Below are 19,473 nucleotides of genomic sequence, written 5' to 3' on the forward strand. Positions count from 1 at the left end.
AAGAGCTCAATTATGACTTCAAACTTGCCGGTGAGAAGAGGTTGTTTGACATTAGCTCACTTGATGAATGGAGAACCCAAGAATATGAGAATGACAAGCTTTTCAAAGAAAAAGTCAAACACTGGCATGATAAGAGGATACAAAAGCGTGAGTTTAACGTAGGAGATTATGTGTTATTATTCAACTCTCGTTTAAGATTTTTTGCAGGAAAACTTCTCTTAAAATGGGAAGGTCCCTACGTTATCGAGGAGGTCTATCGCTCCGGTGCTATAAAAATTAACAACTTCGAAGGCACAAATCTGAGGGTGGTTAATGGTCAAAGAATTAAGCATTATATTTCAGGTAATCCTATCAATGTTGAAACTAATATTATTGAAACCATAACCCTAGAGGAGTACATAAGAGACACTTTCCAGAACGTTCCAGACTCCGAAAAGGCATAAGTACGTGGTATGGTAAGTATACCGACTCCAAAACAACTCTAATGGCAATTTTTATCAGTTTTGGATTATTTAAGAATTTTAGGAAGAAAGAAGTAGTCCAAAAGGGACACGAGGCTCCCACGAGAGAGGAGGGCCCCCCCTGTAGGGTGCACCCCCCCTGTCTCGTGGGCACCTCGTGTGCCTCCTGGACTCCGTTTTCTTGTATGTTACGTATTTTGGTCGGTAAAGATTCATTATATATACTCCCGAAGGTTTTGACCACCGTATCACGCAAATATCTTCTGTTTTTGTTTCGCGTTGTTTCTGTTTCAGATCTAGAGCCACATGTCATCTCCAAGCGCTTCCAAGGACAAGTTTTTCGAGAGGGTTATCAACCCCTATCTCGCGGGGGTGTTGCATCACCCTCAAACCATAGAGATGCATGAGGGGGTGCTGCACATCCGCGATGTGGAGGGACCAAGGCGTACCGGGAGCATGGAGACCAAGCTCGAAGCCATGGAGCAAGAAGTATTCAAGTGTCAAGGGATGGTGGAACATGGACTCAATGCCAACCAGATGATGATCACGGAGTTCACCAATAACCACAAGCTGGATGCCAAAGTCATTGGGGATACCATCTTCACGCTTCAAGAGAAAATCGAGCACCTCCAAGCCCAGATCCATGACCTGCAGAACCAGAACTGTGAGTATGAATATAGATTCAAGCGAATGAGTTTGGCTGCAGATTTAAGGATCCTAGAGACTCAATCATCCTTTTATGATGGAGAGCCTATGCCTTGGAAGATGGACGACAAGCCTACATCATCAACAATTCCCACTTCACCACCTCCGAAGAAATAATTACATGGGTATGGGCACTCCCCTTGGCAACCGCCAAGCTTGGGGGAGGTGCCTCGGTATCGTATCACCATCACACTCCTATCTTTACCGCTTTATTTAGTTCGATCCTTTTAGTAGTATCTTGATCTAGTAGATTGAAATTTTGATATCAAGTAGTTTTGAGTTTTTCTTTGTGATCTCTTTATGTAAGCGAGTCTGTGTGCTCTCTATGATAAAGATTAGTGTTGAGTCAAGGGCTTTGCTATGATGCTATTGTTGGAAATATGCCCTATAGGCAATAATAAAATGGTTATTATTGTATTTCCTTGTTCATGATAATTTTCTATTGTTCATGCTATAATTGTATTAACTGGAAACCGTAATACATGTGTGAATACATAGACCACAACATGTCCCTAGTGAGCCTCTAGTTGACTATCTCATTGATCAATAGATGGTTATGGTTTCCTGACCATGGAAATTGGATATCATTGATAACGGGATCACATCATTAGGAGAATGATGTGATGGACAAGACCCAATCCTAAGCATAGCACAAGATCGTGTAGTTCGTTTGCTAAAGCTTTTCTAATGTCAAGTATCATTTCCTTAGACCATGAGATTATGCAACTCCCGGATACCGTAGGAATGCTTTGGGTGTACCAAACGTCACAACGTAACTGGGTGACTATAAAGGTGCACTACAGGTATCTCCGAAAGTGTTTGTTGGGTTGGCACGAATCGAGATTGGGATTTGTCACATCGTATGATGGAGAGGTATCTCTGGGCCCACTCGGTAATGCATCATCATAATGAGCTCAATGTGACTAAGTAGTTGGTCACGGGATCATGCATTACGGAACGAGTAAAGTGACTTGCCGGTAACGAGATTGAATGAGGTATTGGGATACAGATGATCGAATCTCGGGCAAGTAACATATCGGTTGACAAAGGGAATTGTATACGGGATTGCTTGAATCCTTGACATCGTGGTTCATCCAATGAGATCATCGTGGAACATGTGGGAGCCAACATGGGTATCCAGATCCCGCTGTTGGTTATTGGCCGGAGAGATGTCTCGGTCATGTCTGCATGATTCCCGAACCCGTGGGGTCTACACACTTAAGGTTCGGTGACGCTAGAGTTGTTATGGGAAATAGTATGTGGTTACCGAAGGTTGTTCGGAGTCCCAGATGAGATCCCGGACATGACGAGGAGCTCCGAAATGGTCCGGAGGTGAAGATCGGTATATTGGACGAAGGGTATTCGAGTCCGGAATTGTTCCGGGGGTACCAGGTGATGACCAGAGTGTCCGAAAGGGGTTTCGGAGGCCCCGGCAAGCGTTGGGGGGCCTTGTGGGCCGAGGGGAGGGGGCACATCAGCCCGCTAAGGGGCTGAGCGCCCCTCCCTCTAGTTAGGGTTTACTCTCCTCTCGCCGCCATTGGCGACGTTGAGAATCTACCTCTTCCTTCCGCCCAATCAAAGCTAGGTTTTGCTGCCAGACTCACATATTGGCTGCGGGTTGTGTCTGTCGAAGCGGTTAGGGTTCTGGGTGCTGTCTAGGGCACAGGAGATCGATCTGCATGGCGACTGGCGGGAGTTCGTCGGGATCAGGCAACAAAGGAAAAGGCAACTTGGAGGATCTGATGAAGGAATTGGCCCTGCAGGAAGATGACCTCGACGACGTGATCTTCGAGGATGAAGACGAACCGGTGGAAGAGGCTCTCCGCTGGATGATTTTGGCCTGAGTCCGTATGGACAAGGGTTTCAGCTCATACTGGTTCTTCTGGAACATGAAGACTGCGTGGGATCTAGCCAGGCCAGTCAAGATCAAAACCCTCGATGAGAACCTCTTTCAGATGCAATTCGATTGCTTGGGCGATTGGGAGCGGGTCACGCAAGGAGGGCCATGGCACTTCAGAGGGAACCCCGTGGTAATTGCTCTGTATGATGGATACTCAAAGCCTTCCTCAATTGAGCTCTCCACGATTGAGATATGGGCGCGGATCATCGAACTCCCTATAGCTTTTCATGGTAAGGTCAAGGCTTTGGCCTCGAAGATAGGCGAGTTTGTGGGCTCAGAACCGTCGTCGTTTGAATTCGAGGGGAACTTCTATCGAGTCAGAGTCCGGCTGGTTGTTCGGAAGCCACTGAAGAAAGCAATATCTTTGGTCCAAGGAGGAGAACGACAGATCTTTGCTGTCAAGTATGAGCGTTTGCCGGATTGGTGTCAGGTGTGCGGTATGATGGGACATGAGTTTAAAGAGCACGGGGACGGGGTTCATCCCCCTTCTGCATTGGTTTTCAAAAACCTTCATGCGACTACAGCATGGGGGACCCGACACAGGACCAGGAACCAGAGAGCGAGGAACGATGATCGCCAACCTACAGCAGAATCTAAACATGATGAGAACATGCAGGAACATGATGTGGATATGGACGGAGCTGAAGCTAACCGCAAGCGATCTTCTGAACAAGTTACTGGCTCACCGATAGCTAAAACGGCTGCAGGTTTGGAGCTTGCTCTAGTCCCTAAAACCAGCGGGGAGACGGTACCTCTCAGCCCCCCGCCGAAACAGGAACCGAAGAGGTCAAAGCTGTCAGCCCATAGTGAGAAAGCAAGCACTGGTGGAGTGAAGAAAAACCCTACTGGAGGGAAAAACTCGGACACGAGAATGGCGGCCTCCTCGATGGAGGACCGCCGGACGCAATGAGTCTGCTCTGCTGGAATTGTCGGGGGATTGGCAGCGACTCGACAATTCAAGAACTGCGTGAATTCACAAATAAGTTTGCTCCTAGAGTACTTTGTATAGTTGAGACCCAGCTCAGTGGGGACAGAGTTGAAAATTTAAAAAGTACTTTAGGTTTTGATAGTTCTTTTGTTGTGGATGCCTCTGGTAGAAGCGGAGGTTTAGCTATGTTTTGGAATAATGAAATAAACATTGAGATTTTGGGCTACTCGAAGTATCACATTGATGGTAGAGTAACTGGTATAGGTGACCAGCCGTGGAGGCTCTCTTGTTTCTACGGAGAAGCACAAACACATCTTCGTCACCACACTTGGGATACTATGAAAAATTTATCTACACTCCAGGATCTGCCGTGGGTGTGTATTGGAGACTTCAATGAGGTCCTAAAGCATGATGAGCATGATGGCATTGGCTCGAGGAGTCAAGCGCAAATCCAGGGCTTTAGAGATGCAGTGGATGTTTGTGGTTTAGTTGATCTTGGCTTCAAAGGTACAAGGTGGACTTTTAAGAAGAAAGTAACTGGTGGCTCATATACCCGTGTCAGGTTGGATAGAGCATTGGGTTCAGTTAATTGGTGCGAATTCTTTCCTTTAGCGGCCGTGGGACATATTACGGCGGCTACTTCAGATCACTCAGCGGTCCTTCTACACTTAGCACAACCGGGTGGGGAAGGAAAGAAAACAAAGCAGTTTCATTATGAAATTATGTGGGATACTCACCCGGACCTCAAGTCAGCAGTTCAGTCGGGATGGGAGCTCAACAGCCACAACCCGTAGGTGTGTGATGTGCGTGCGAACCTTGAGGCGCTGGCTCGAAACTTGGGAGCCTGGTCCAAGTCCACGTTTGGCAGCGTTAAGGGCGAGATACGTACTTTGAAGAAGGAGTTGGATCGCCTGCGCAATGATGCAGCGAGGCAGGGCCCGCCGCATGCTGAAGTAAAGATAAACGACCGTCTGATTGAGCTTTACCTGCAAGAAGAATTGATGTGGCGACAACGTTCATGGGTGGAGTGGCTATCGGCGGGAGACCGGAACTCGCACTTCTTTCATATGCGAGCCTCTATGCGGAGAAGGAAGAATCTAATAAAGGCTCTGGAATGGACATGTGGACAAGTTACAAGTGACCAGACTGAGATGCAGCGTATGGCATTGGAGTTTTACAAAAAACTATATAGCTCGGAGGGGGTCCAGGGGGTGGATGAGGTTCTACAGCATGTACCGGTCAAAGTTACTGCAGCTATGAACGAAACCTTGTTGGCCCCCTATGATGCAAAGGAGGTCAAGATCGCGCTTTTCCAAATGTTCCCAACAAAAGCTCCAGGGCCTGACGGTTTTCCTGCACACTTTTTCCATAAGCACTGGGATGTATGTGGACATGCGATAACAAATGCAGTGTTAGCTATTGTGAAGGGAGAGGAAAGTCCGGCTGAGGTGAATGACACATTGCTATTATTAATCCCAAAGGTACCTAACCCGACGTTGCTATCTCAATTCCGCCCAATAAGTCCATGTAATGTTTTTTATAAGATAACTTCGAAGGTGTTTGCAAACCGTCTGAAAGTGATTCTACCAGAGATTATATCAGCTGAGCAGTCAGCATTCGTCCCTGGAAGGTTGATTACTGACAACATAATCTCAGTGTATGAGTGTTTGCACTTTATGAAACAGAAGAGGTCAAGGAATAATGTTTATGCTGCACTAAAATTTGACATGACGAAGGCTTATGATCGAGTGGAGTGGTCTTATTTGAAGTCAATCATGGAGAAACTGGGTTTTGCTACACCTTGGGTGACTGTTGTGATGAATATGGTGAGCTCAGTATCCTTTTCGGTTATGTTTAATGGTGTGAAGTCAGAGGAATTCCAACCTACGAGAGGTATTCGACAGGGAGATCCAATCTCTCCTTACCTTTTCTTGTTAGCAGCAGAGGGCCTTTCGTGCCTGTTAAACTCTCAAAATGAATCATCCCAGCTCAGCGGCATTAAGGTGGCACCGTCGGCATCGGTGGTGAATCATCTTTTATTCGCAGATGATAGCCTGCTGTTTTTCAGGGCAAGTGTTGATGGAGCGGAGGAAGTTTCAAACCTTTTGAATACTTATTGCATGGCATCGGGTCAGAGAATTAATAAGGAAAAATCATCTATATTTTTCAGTAAGGGCTGCTTAGAGATAGTGCGTGATGCTATCAAGGGTTATTTGCAAGTTCACAATGAGTCTTTGAATGACAGATATTTGGGCATGCCAACTGATGTGGGCCACTCAAAGAAGGGTACGTTCAAGTATTTGAGTGACAGGGTGTGGGACAAGGTGAAGGGATGGATGAGCAAATGCCTATCAGCAGGGGGCAAGGATGTTCTTATCAAATCCGTAGCACAAGCCATCCCAGTTTTTTCGATGTCTTGCTTTAAGCTCCCAAGGGGACTGTGTGATCACATCAAGTCTATTATCAGGAAATTTTGGTGGGGATGTAATCAAGGTGAGCGCAAGCCGGCATGGATTTCTTGGGATGTTATGACTCGGCCAAAGCATTTGGGGGGTCTTGGATTCAGGGACCTTGAGATTTTTAACTTGGCTCTGCTTGCTAGACAAGCATGGAGGCTCCTCCAGGAACCAACCAGCCTAAGTGCTAGAATTCTTAAAGCTGTGTACTACCCAGACAGGACTATCCTTGATGCTGAGTTGGGGCCTCGACCATCTCAGATTTGGCGCGCTATTATGGAGGGAAGGGATCTACTACAGCAAGGCATTATAAGGCGGATTGGCAATGGACAAACAACTAATATTTGGGCCCATAATTGGATACCGAAGGAGATGACACCACGACCGATCACGTCGCTAGTGGCAAACCCTCCAAGGTATGTGTCAGAGCTATTGATCCCGGCGACTTCTTCATGGAATGAGGACTTGATACGTAGTGTTTTCTTGCCAATTGATGCCAACGCCATATTGAAGATCCCTGTATGTACACGCAATGTATCAGACTTCTGGGCTTGGCACCCGGAGAAGAAGGGCAACTTCACTATTAGTTCGGCTTACAAATTTCTTCAGAAAACTAAGCTGCAAAGGGAGGAGTGGCTCGAAGGAAGGAGTGGGTCTTCCAACGGCGAACAAGAAGAACGATCATGGAGCTCAATATGGAAGTTGCAGGTGCCTTCGAAGGTAAGGATTTTTCTTTGGAGGCTCTCTCATCATTCGCTACCAACGACGGGCACTTTGCATAGAAGGAACATGGCGGTACAGGCCACATGCCCACTATGTGGCTGTGTTGACTCATGGAGGCATGCGCTGGTGTCATGCACAATGTCACGTTGCGTTTGGGCTCTATCTGATGAGGTACTTGTCTCCAAAATGACAGAAAACATAGAAGCCAACGCGAGGATTTGGTTATTCCAACTGAACGAATCTCTAGACCATGCAAGTTTTACGAGAATAGTAATTACATTATGGTCTATCTGGTATGCAAGGAGGAAGGCTATATCTGAGTCAATTTTCCAGAGCCCACAACAGACCATATCCTTTGTGAATAATTATATACAGGAGCTGGGTCAAATACATGAGAAGAAGGTGCATGAAATAACACAAAGGGGGGCGGTTGTGCAGAAGAGGTGGCTTCCACCTCCAAGTGGTATGGTAAAATTGAATGCAGATGGGGCAGTGGCCAGGTCTAGGCATGGAGGAGCTGTGGCAGCAATTTGTCGGGATCACGACGGCAATTACCTGGGATCGTCACCGGTGGTTTATCATGGAGTTACTAATCCGATGATGCTCGAGACTTATGCTTGCAGAGAAGCGTTGGCTTTGGCGGAAGATCTCGCGACAATGAATATATGTGTGGCATCGGATTGCCAAGAAGTGGTCAATGATATCAACAGAGGGACAGGAGGCCCCAACGCTGCTCTTATACATGAAATAATGCTTCGATGTAATAGTTTTAATTCTTGCTCTTTTGTTCATGAGCGTAGGAACCATAATTATGAGGCTCATAATCTCGCCAAGTTTGCATGTACTCTTGGACTAGGTAGACATGTGTGGTTGGGCAATCCTCACGACCCAAACGTTGTACCTATGTCGCTTATCTCTGAATGAATAAAGTTGGGCGAGAGTTCTCAAAAAAAAATCTCATGTAACCTGAAGAGGTGGGGGCGCCACCCCTCCCGGCTTGGGGGGCAAGTTTCCTAGGGGTGGGGGCACCCAAACCCATCTAGGGTTTCCCCTATGGCTGCCGCCCCTCCCCTAGGGAACCCTTGGGCGCCTCCCCCTCCTCCTTTCCCCCTATATATAGTGAGGGAGAGAGAGGGCAGCCGCACCCTTCCCCTGGCGCAGCCCTCTCCCTCCTCCAACACCTCCTCCTCCTCCGTAGTGCTTGGCGAAGCCTTGCCGGAGAACCACGAGCTCCATCACCACCATGCCGTTGTGCTGTCGGAGTTATCCCTCAACTTCTCCTCTCCCCTTGCTGGATCAAGAAGGAGGAGACGTCCCTGGGCTGTATGTGTGTTGAACGCGGAGGCACCGTTGTTCGGTGCTTAGATCGGATTCGGCCGCGATCTGAATCGCTTCGTGAATGACTCCACCGACCGCGTTCTTGTAATGCTTCCGCTTAGCGATCTTCAAGGGTATGAAGATGCACTCCCTCTCTCTCTCGTTGCTAGTCTCTCCATAGATTGATCTTGGTGATGCGTAGAAAATTTTGAATTTCTGCTACGTTTCCCAACAGTTGCATCATGGGCTAGGTCTATTGCATAGATTCTATGCTCGAGTAGAACACAAGTTGTTGTGGGCGTTGATTTTGTTCAATATGCTTACCGTTACTAGTCCTATCTTGTTTCGACGGTATTGTGGGATGAAGCGGCCCGGACCGACCTTACACGTACACTTACGTGAGACAGGTTCCACCGACTGACATGCACTTGGTGCATAAGGTGGCTAGCGGGTGCCAGTCTCTCCCTCTTTAGTCGGATCAGATTCGATGAAAAGGGTCCTTATGAAGGGTAAATAGCAATTGGCATATCACGTTGTGGTTTTGGTGTAGGTAAGAAACATTCTTGCTAGAAACCTATAGCAGCCACGTAAAAACTTGCAACAACAATTAGAGGATGTCTAACTTGTTTTTGGAGCATATTCCGTGTGATGTGATATGGCCAAGAAGGATGTGATGAATGAAATATATGTGATGTATGAGATTGATCATATTCTTGTAATAGGAATCACGACTTGCATGTCGATGAGTATGACAACCGGCAAGAGCCATAGGAGTTGTCTTTATTTGACCTGCGTGTCACTGAATAACGCCATGTAATTACTTTACTTCATTGCTAAACGTTAGCCATAGTAGTAGAAGTAATAGTTGGCGAGACAACTTCATGGAGAGACGATGATGGAGATCATGGTGTCATGCCGGTGACGATGATGATCATGGCGCCCCGAAGATGGAGATCAAAAGGAGCAAAATGATATTGGCCATATCATGTCACTATTTGATTGCATGTGATGTTTATCATGTTTTTGCATCTTATTTGCTTAGAACAACGGTAGCATAAATAAGATGATCCCTCACTAAAATTTCAAGCAAGTGTCCCTGTCGGTGTCAAAACCGGCGGATCTCGGGTAGGGGGTCCCGAACTGTGCGTCTAGGCGGATGGTAACAGAAGACAAGGGACACGATGTTTTACCCAGGTTTGGGCCCTCTTGATGGAGGTAAAACCCTACGTCTTGCTTGATTGATATTGATGATGTGGGTATTACAAGAGTAGATCTACCACGAGATCAAGGAGGCTAAACCCTAGAAGCTAGCCTATGGTATGATTGTTGTTCGTCCTATGGACTAAAGCCATACGGTTTATATAGACACCGGAGAGGGCTAGGGTTACACAGAGTCGGTTACAATGGTAGGAGATCTACATATCCGTATCGCCAAGCTTGCCTTCCATGCCAAGGAAAGTCCCATCCGGACACGGGACGAAGTCTTCAATCTTGTATCTTCATAGTCTTGGAGTCCGGCTGATGATGATAGTTCGGCTATCCGGACACCCCCTAGTCCAGGACTCCCTCAGTAGCCCCTGAACCAAGCTTCAATGATGACGAGTCCGGCGCACATATTGTCTTCGGCATTGCAAGGCGGGTTCCTTCTCCAAATAATTTATAGAAGATTGTGAACACCAGGATAGTGTCCGGCTCTGCAAAATAAATTCCACATACCACCGTAGAGAGAATAATATTTACACAAGTTCAATCTGCTGACGTATTTCGTGGCGTGACGTCACACCACAACCAAGCCTTTACTTGAATCGTTTTTACTATACCACCTCCGCACGTTTAGCGAGGCGGTTTCCTTGGCACGTCTTGTCGAAGCAGAGATCGTGTTCCCCTTATTCTGGGATTCTCATCAATACGGACGTGGGTAACCCAACCGCGCCCGTTGCCACGCCCCCTCCATCGAAGGCGGGTTCCAAACGGTCACGAGCTCTCCAACACTTCATGGGTTTGACACCCGTGGAGATGTACAAACTGTTCTTCGGATCACAAGAGATGCATCTGGACTTGAACGAGGACGCTGGCCTAAGCTGCAATCGCTCGGATACTCAAGTAAGTAGCTCTGTGTCTAGACACATTGTCTATTTATTTATCATGGATTTGCCTTTTAACCAGCTATCCCTTGGACAGGAGTGGATAGCGCAAGCAAAACTGATACGGTGTCCGGCCCCACTCCCTGAGACCACGCCGGATCCCGTGTTAATCAAAATGTTGGAGGTTGCACCTTCAGAGGAGGGCGAAGGGGGGCACAGGTAAACTACCACCTCTGCCAAGGAGGCTTTCAGTAAGGGGGGAATCGAGAATCCCTCCCTCCAGGGGGAGAAGAGGACCGCTTCTGAAGACCCGGAGGCCAAGGCCTCAAAGCGGGGAAAGAAATCTGCACCGGAAGGTCCTGTGCCGGGAAGAGCCCCGGCCGCACAGTCTCCCCAGAGGAATCAGCCCTCCAGCGAGCCGTAAGTAAAAAGGGGGAATTTTGTAATAGGGGACACCCCTACTTTATTTCTAAGGGTAACCGAAGTTTTCACCTTGTAGTTCGGATCTCAGCCCATCTCAGCAGAGCTCATCTTCGGGGGACCTTCGTCCGGAGATGATGGAGAGCGAAACGCCTCCATCTGCTGCCCCGTCAGGCGGGGCGGGCGACCCTGAGGTGTCGTCACGGAGGGTCTCCCCGAGTCCGGCGGGGCCGGGGAGTTCGGCACCCACTGGAGTACGGCCGGTGGAGCTGCAGGATTTGCTCAAGAGGGCGTCTATCTCAGAAGATCACTGCACATTAATGAGTATGGTGATTGAAAGGATCTCATCTGCCGAGAGCGGGTTGCATGAGGCCGTCGGAAGTTTGCTGACGGGGTTTGAGGTATGCAAAAAATGACATACCTTTTGACAGTTTTGCACATGGAGTGCGCCCTGTATAGATAGTAGCCCCTGAGACTTGGTATGCTGTCGAAAGCGACAGCGTGCCAAGGATCATAATCTCAGTTATAGAATGTCGCCTTTCCTATGCAGGTGGCGGAATGTTCAGTGGCCAGCCGGACTGATGGCGTTGCCGAGCTGAAGCGGCAACTCGATGTTGCGGATGTGGACATCGCGCTGGTCAATAAACGACTTAACGAGTCACAAGGTAGATGGTTGCTCCGCGATCACCTAGTAAGGGAGTTGATGCCCGTTCCTTACAATTTGTATGCTTGATGCAGATGGTGCCGCTGCTGTGGAAGACCTTCGAGCAGAGCTTGCTCGAGCCAAGGAGCAAGCCAGGAAAAGTGATGCGGCTGCCTCGAAGGCAGCGGAAGAGCTAAAAGCCGAAAAGGCTGCTCACTGCCGAAGCAGGGAGGAGATGGCTGGGATGGCCGTGAAATTAAAAGATGCTACCGACCGCTATGAGGTTCTTGAAAGAGAACACCGAGCAGAGCAAGAGGACCTGAAGAAGGCCGCCGCCGAAGCCAAGGATGCCCGTAGTGCAATGCAGGCTATGAAGGAGGAACTGCGTCAGGCCGGAGAGATTGCGGCTGGAATGCCCTTTCTGCTGCGTAGGAAGTTCACGGATCCAAAGTATGCTCAGTTGGGCCAATTGTGTGGTGCGGAGGATCCTTATCTGGATTTGGCGGCGAGTGCGGCGGACGCAGTCGTGCACTTCCGAAGCCAGAAGGATCACAAAATGGAAGAGCTTTTCTGGTCTCAATTCCATAGTCCGGAGCGTCCACTTCCGTTGACTGATCGGTTGGCGAAGTGGGCTGAGCTGAATAGATTGTCCGGACTTGCCATGACGGATGTGGTGGCTCATCTGTGGCCAGAAAGGCCCAAGCCTGAGAGTTATTTTGGCTTGTTGCAGCAATTCCTTGGGGCGGTGCCACATATCGAGGCGATGAAGCGGTCGGCATGCATAGAGGGTGCACAGATGGCTCTCGCCCGTGTTAAGACATACTGGGCGGAGATGGATGCCACCGATGTTGCATCCCGGGGTTCGGACAAAAGCTGACTACCCGCCGAGCACTATTTTGAGGAAGTCCTGCAGGGCACTTATTTAATAGAGTCGCAGTGCTCGAAAGATGTTATGTTTAAATGACATGTATGATTTGTGAGATCATGTTTATAATGTAACTGCTTTTTATACTTGCGCGTTCAAGTATTGAACTATCTCTTGTGCGGCCGTATATGTATGTATAACCTGAAAGATGGCAGTCTTTGGCTTCAGCCCCCACACACATGGTGAGTGGGTGTTTGCAAAAAAGCGCTTTTTCACACTTAATCCAACATCTTGGTCCTTTGAAGGAGGTGATAGCATAGCAAACTAGGCAACCGGACTATAATGCTTTATCACTTTCACTTAGCCATAGGAGCTCGATGGTGGGGCTACTGTATAGCCCCTAGAGGCACCACGCTCTCCGAACTCGGGGCACGTATGTGCCTGATCGGAAAGCGGTCCTTCGTCAAAGCGGAGGAATTCTAAACATTCCAGTAGTCGATTGAGTGGTTGACCAGTCTCTCGCTATATCATGACAGTCAGTTTTCGGCTTTCTCTACTGAGGTGCTCGCCCGGCCGAACCGGGGCAAAATCGTAGTAGTTCTCCTGGTGCCGCGTTAGCCGATGGAGCGGAACGTAAGGCATCAAAACACAGGAGTCGGGCAAACCCAACTTTTGACCAAAGACATGATTCGGAGCTGATGCATATAAGGCCTAACTCGAGACGCCGAACACTCCCTGAGGTATTCGGTCTTTATGATACCGGGCAGAACAATGCCCTAAGCCCCTAGTGTCCAGGTATGGGCAAGAACCTCTGGCGCGGCCGATGCCAAAACGCCAGCCTCCTCCTCGGTTATGGTAGGAAACCGGGGGATGTGTATTAACAAGAGACAGTAAGAAAGGTTTACGCAGGGTCTTAATCTGAAAAGAATCCTTGCAACGGGTCCCTGTTGCACGTCTGCGCCTGTGTCTCCGTTGTGCTGTATCCTGGACGGGTGTAGCACGTGCTTCATCTGTGAAAGAGAAGAACTTAGTTTGGAAAAAATATCGTGCAAAAGCTGTATTAAAAATAAAGTATGATTTGGAAGATGAATAAAGTTGAGCTTTATTGGCTCTCATCGTTTATACGTGCAGCCCCTTGTAAAGAGGTATGCGGCTGGGAAGCCCCTTGTTTATTTATGCTGGACTCGCCTGACCGTGTCCGAGGTCTCAATGACCTGTTTTTAGGGGCTTTGACCAGCAAGGTCGGATTAGTGTGTGGCTGTCAAGGCAATCTCACGTTTTCCGTGGTCGAGGAACACTCGGAGTTACCCTTTAATGAGATTATGCCACGTGGACCGGGCATTTTAAGCGTAAGAGACGCGTAATGCGGTATTGCGTTAAAGCGGGCGAAAGCTTCGCGTCCCAGTAGTGCTTGATGGCTACTTTTGAATTGGGCGATATGGAAAATGAGCTTTTCGCGATGGAGGTTATTGGATGAACCGAACACGACCTCTAGTAGTACAGAACCTGTACAATTGGCGTAAAGGCCAGGCGTCACTCCTTTGAAGGAAGTGCTGCTACGGTGAATTTTGGTAGGGTCTATCCCCATTCTGCGGATGGTGTCCTGGTATAGCAGGTTTATATCGCTGCCGCCATCCATTAGGACTTGTGTGAATTGTAGTCTGTTGATTATGGGATCCAATACCAAAGCAGTCCCTCCTGCGTTTCGAACACTTCTGGAGTAATCCTGATGGTCGAAAGTAATTGGTTTAAACATCTGATTTCGGGATTCTGCTGGGGTGGACCGTGCGGCGCGTGTTTTAGCAGGTGCCGCACTATTTTTCCTTGTTATCACATGAAGTGAGTTCACTGTTTTGACTTCTAGTGGGAAAGTCTTCTGTTTTCTGGCGTGCTGCTTGTGGGGTTCGTCGTCTTCGCTTGGTGTGTCGAGCCCCTTGTGTTCGGCGTTAAGTCGGACGGACTGCTTGAAGACCCAACAATCTCTGTGGGTATGGTTTGCAGGCTTCCCGGGGGTACTATGGATTTGACATATCCTATCCAAGATTTTATTTAGGTTGGATAGCTCATCACTGTTGTCCTTAAGAGGCAGTGTTTTTTTATTCGGCCGAGAGCTTTTGAACCTGGCGTTGACCGCCGTGCTATTTGGGCCATTTTCCTTATTCCGGCGCTGATCTTTTCTGCGTCGTGATTTTCCATTTCCATCCATGACCTCGGATGTACTCGGGTCGCTGGTGCTGCATCTTGCCAGCCAGCTATCTTCCCCCGCGCAAAAGCGGGTCATGGGGCTTGTTGGTGTGGCCATTGTTCCTAGTTTTTCCTGGCCGAGGTGTCGGGCGAGCCATTCGTCTCGGACGTTATGCTTAAAGGCTGCTAAGGCTTCGGCGTTCGGACAATCGACTATTTGGTTCTTTTTGGTGAGGAACCTGTTCCAGAATTTGCGTGCTGACTCTCTGGGCTGTTGAGTTATGTGACTTAAATCGTCTACATCCGGAGGGCGGACATAAGTCCCCTGAAAATTTGCTCGAAACGCATCCTCGAGCTCTTCCCAACTTCCAATGGTATTTTCTGGGAGGCTTTTGAGCCAATGCCGAGCTGGCCCTTTGAGCTTGAGGGGTAGGTATTTTATGGCATGGAGATTGTCTCCTCTGGCCATATGTATGTGTAGGATATAATCCTCAATCCAGACTCCGGGGTCTGTTGTTCCGTCATATGCCTCTATGTTTACGGGTTTGAATCCCGCTGGAAATTCATGATCCAGTACTAAACATAGTGGATGTGCGGCGCCCCTGTATTTAGGTGTGCCGTTGTCTTCAAACACTCGGCTGGTTGTGTTGCTTCCTGGAGTCTTCTTTTTTGGCCCATAGATGGACCTGACCGGGCCATCCTTTTTGTGAGGATCCTTAAGTGGATCGTGTGCCGGCTTGTGTGCGGCGCCGCTTGCCGCTCTTAGCCTGTCGTCTGGTCGTCTATCCGGCCAGGCGGCCTCTTTCTTTTTTTGACTGTGGGGGCTCTACGGCCTCCTCGTCAAATTCGGGCAACAGCTTGCGCTTCGGGTAGCTCTTTGCCCGGTGACTATCGCCGTATTTATCTGCGGTATTGAGTACTTTGCTCCATCTCATTCTGAGTGCGTCCTGCGCTGTTTTGAGCTTCCGCTTCTACTTCTTCAAACTTCTTGCAGTGGCGACGAGCCTTTTATGAAGGTTCTTATGCTCCGGTGATGTGTCCGGCGTGAGATCGTCTGGACTGTTGTTTTCACCGGGGATGGGTTGCTTGTCCAATTCATCCTGTTCGGATGGTTTCTTGGTGGCATGTTCGTCGTCCGCTGCTTCGCCCTGCTCTAAGGCTGGGTCAGTATGAGTGCCGTTGTTATCGAGGCGGGACTTCGGGCGGTGCTTGCATCGCCGTTTTGGTTGTTTGTCGGGGGAGTTGTCCTTCGCCACGTCCCATTGTTCCTCGTTATCGCCTCCTTTTGGTGTATCCACCATATATACGTCGTGAGTTGAGGTGGCTTTCCAGTGCCCAGTAGGCGCTGGTTCTTGATCGTCTCCGGCATCGTCGTCCATACCGTCAATGTCTTCGGAGTCGAAGTCTAGCATGTTGGTTAGATCATTGACAGTGGCTACTAAGTGGGTGGTGGGTGGGCTTTGAATTTCTTCGTCGTCCGCATCCCAACCATCCTGACCGCAGTCCGGCCAGGGCTCTCCTGATAACGAGAGATACTTTAGCGAACTCAAGATGTCGCCGAAAGGTGAGTGTTGAAAGATGTCCGCAACGGTGAACTCCATGATCGGCGCCCCATCGGATTCGATTGGAGGGGGCGCGGGGGGTTCGGAGTCCGGCGAGGAGTCCGGCACCTCGGAGTCACGAGCTTCACGAGGGACAATGTCAGTATTCGGCTCCATCGCCGTAGAGGTTGCAGCCCCCGAGGCGGTGTCTAGCCACCCGTCCTCGATCTGCGCAGCCGGCTCCGAATTGAGGGTCGGAGCAGACTCGTGTGCGGCCTCCAGGGCACTGTCCGGCTGCAGAGCTAAATCATGCCCATCGTGACAGTGCGGCGCGCTCGGCTGTGGCTCGAATCCATCGAAGATCAAGTCCCCGCGAATGTCAGCCGTGAAGTTCAAACTTTCAAATCTGACCTGACGGCCAGGGGCGTAGCTTTCGATCTGCTCCAGATGGCCAAGCGAATTGGCCCGCAGTGCAAAGCCGCCGAATACGAAGATCTGTCCGGAGAGAAAAGTCTCACCCTGGACTGCGTCGTTGTTGATGATCGAAGAAGCCATCGAGCCTATTGGTGACGACACAGAGGAACTCTCAATGAAAGCACCAATGTCGGTGTCAAAACCGACGGATCTCAGGTAGGGGGTCCTGAACTATGCGTCTAGGCAGATGGTAACAGGAGACAAGGGACACGATGTTTTACCCAGGTTCGGGCCCTCTTGATGGAGGTAAAACCCTATGTCCTGCTTGATTGATATTGATGATGTGGGTATTACAAGAGTAGATCTACCACGAGATCAAGGAGGCTAAACCCTAGAAGCTAGCCTATGGTATGATTGTTGTTCGTCCTATGGACTAAAGCCATCCGGTTTATATAGACACCGGAGAGGGCTAGGGTTACACAGAGTCGGTTACAATGGTAGGAGATCTACATATCCGTATCGCCAAGCTTGCCTTCCACGCCAAGGAAAGTCCCATCCGGACACGGGACGAAGTCTTCAATCTTGTATCTTCATAGTCTTGGAGTCCGGCTGATGATGATAGTTCGGCTATCCGGACACCCTCTAGTCCAGGACTCCCTCAGTCCCCCCTGACTGTGCACCATTGCGAAGGTTCGTTGTTTCGAAGCACCATGTGATGATCGGGTGTGATATATTCTAATGTTTGCATACAACGGGTGTAAGCCAGATTTACACACGTGAAACACTTAGGTTGACTTGACGAGCCTAGCATGTACAGACATGGCCTCGGAACACAAGAGACCGAAAGGTCGAGCATGAGTCGTATAGTAGATACGATCAACATGAAGATGTTCACCGATGATGACTAGTCCGTCTCACGTGATGATCGGACACGGCCTAGTTGACTCGGATCATGTATCACTTAGATGACTAGAGGGATGTCTATCTAAGTGGGAGTTCATCAAATAATGTGATTAGATGAACTTAATTATCATGAACATAGTCAAAAAGGTCTTTACAAATTATGTCGTAAGCTCGCGTTTTAGTTCTACTGTTTAGATATGTTCCTAGAGAAAATATAGTTGAAAGTTGATAGTAGCAATTATGCGGACTGGGTCCGTAAACTGAGGATTGTCCTCATTGCTATGCAGAAGACTTATGACCTTAATGCACCGCTCGGTGTGCTGAACCTCGAACATCGTTTGTGGATGTTGCGAACATCTGACATACACGTTTTGATGACTACATGATAGTTCAGTAATGTTAAACGGTTTAGAATTGTGGCGCCGAAGACGTTTTTTTTGAAACGTCGCGGAACATATGAGATGTTCCAAGGGCTAAAATTGGGATTTCAGGCTCATTCCCGCGTCAAGAGGTATGAGACCTCTGACGAGTTTCTTAGCCTACAAACTAAGGGAGAAAAGCTCAATCATTGAGCTTGTACTCAGATTGTGTGGATACAACAATCACTTGAATCGAGTAGGAGTTAATCTTCCAGATGAGATAGTGATGTTTCTCCATAGTCATTGCCACCAAGCTACTAGAGCTTCGTGATGAACTATAACATATCAAGGATAGATATGATAATCCTTGAAATATTCACGATGTTTGACACCGCGAAAGAAGAAATCAAGAAGGAGCATCAATTGTTGATGGTTAGTGACTAGTTTCAAGAAGGGCAAGGGCAAGAAGGGATACTTCATGAAACGGCAAATCAGGTGCTGCTCTAGTGAAGAAACCCAAGGTTGAACCCAAACCCGAGACTAAGTGCTTCTGTAATAAGGGGAACGGTCACTGGAGCATATTACCCTAGATACTTGGTAGATAAGAAGGCAGGCAAGGTCGACAGAAGTATATTGGATATACATTATATTAATGTGTACTCTACTAGTACTCCTAGTAGCACCATGGTAATAGATACCGGTTCAGTTACTAAGTGTTAGTAACTCTAAATGAAAGGGTACGGAATAAACGGAGACTAGCTAAAGGCGAGGTGACGATATGTGTTGGAAGTATTTCCAAGGTTGATGTGATCAAACATCACACGCTCCCTCTACCATCGGGATCGGTGTTAAACCTAAATAATTGTTATTTGGTGTTTGCGTTGAGCATAGACATGATTGGATTATGTCTATCGCAATACGATTATTCATTTAAGGAGAATAATGGTTACTATGTTTATTTGTATAATACCTTCAATGGTCTTGCACCTAAAATGAATGGTTTATTGAATCTCGATCGTAGTGATACACATGTTCATGCCAAAGATATAAGATAGTAATGATAGTACCACCTACTTGTGGCACTGCCATGTAAGTCATATTGGTATAAAACGCATGAAGAAGCTCCATGTTGATGGATCTTTGGACTCACTCGTTTTTTGAAAAGTTTGAGACATGCGAACCATGTCTATTGGTATGTACGCATGAAGAAACTCCATGCAGATGGATCGTTCAGACTCACTTGATTTTGAATCACTTGAGACATGCAAATCATACCACATGGGCAAGATGACTGAAAAGCCTCGTTTTCAGTAAGATGGAACAAGAAAGCAACTTGTTGGAAGTAATACATTTTGATGTGTGCAGTCCAATGAGTGCTGAGGCACGCAGTGGATATCGTTATGTTCTTACTTCATAGATGATTTGAGTAGATTCTAAGTATATTTACTTGATGAAACACAAGTCTGAATTATTGAAAGGTTCGAGTAATTTTAGAGTGAAGTTGAAGATCGTCGTGACAAGAGGATAAAATTTCTATGATATGATCATAGAGATGAATATCTGAGTTACG

Source organism: Triticum dicoccoides, chromosome 3B (genome assembly GCF_002162155.2).
Source record: "Triticum dicoccoides isolate Atlit2015 ecotype Zavitan chromosome 3B, WEW_v2.0, whole genome shotgun sequence".
Lineage (NCBI taxonomy): Eukaryota > Viridiplantae > Streptophyta > Magnoliopsida > Poales > Poaceae > Triticum > Triticum dicoccoides.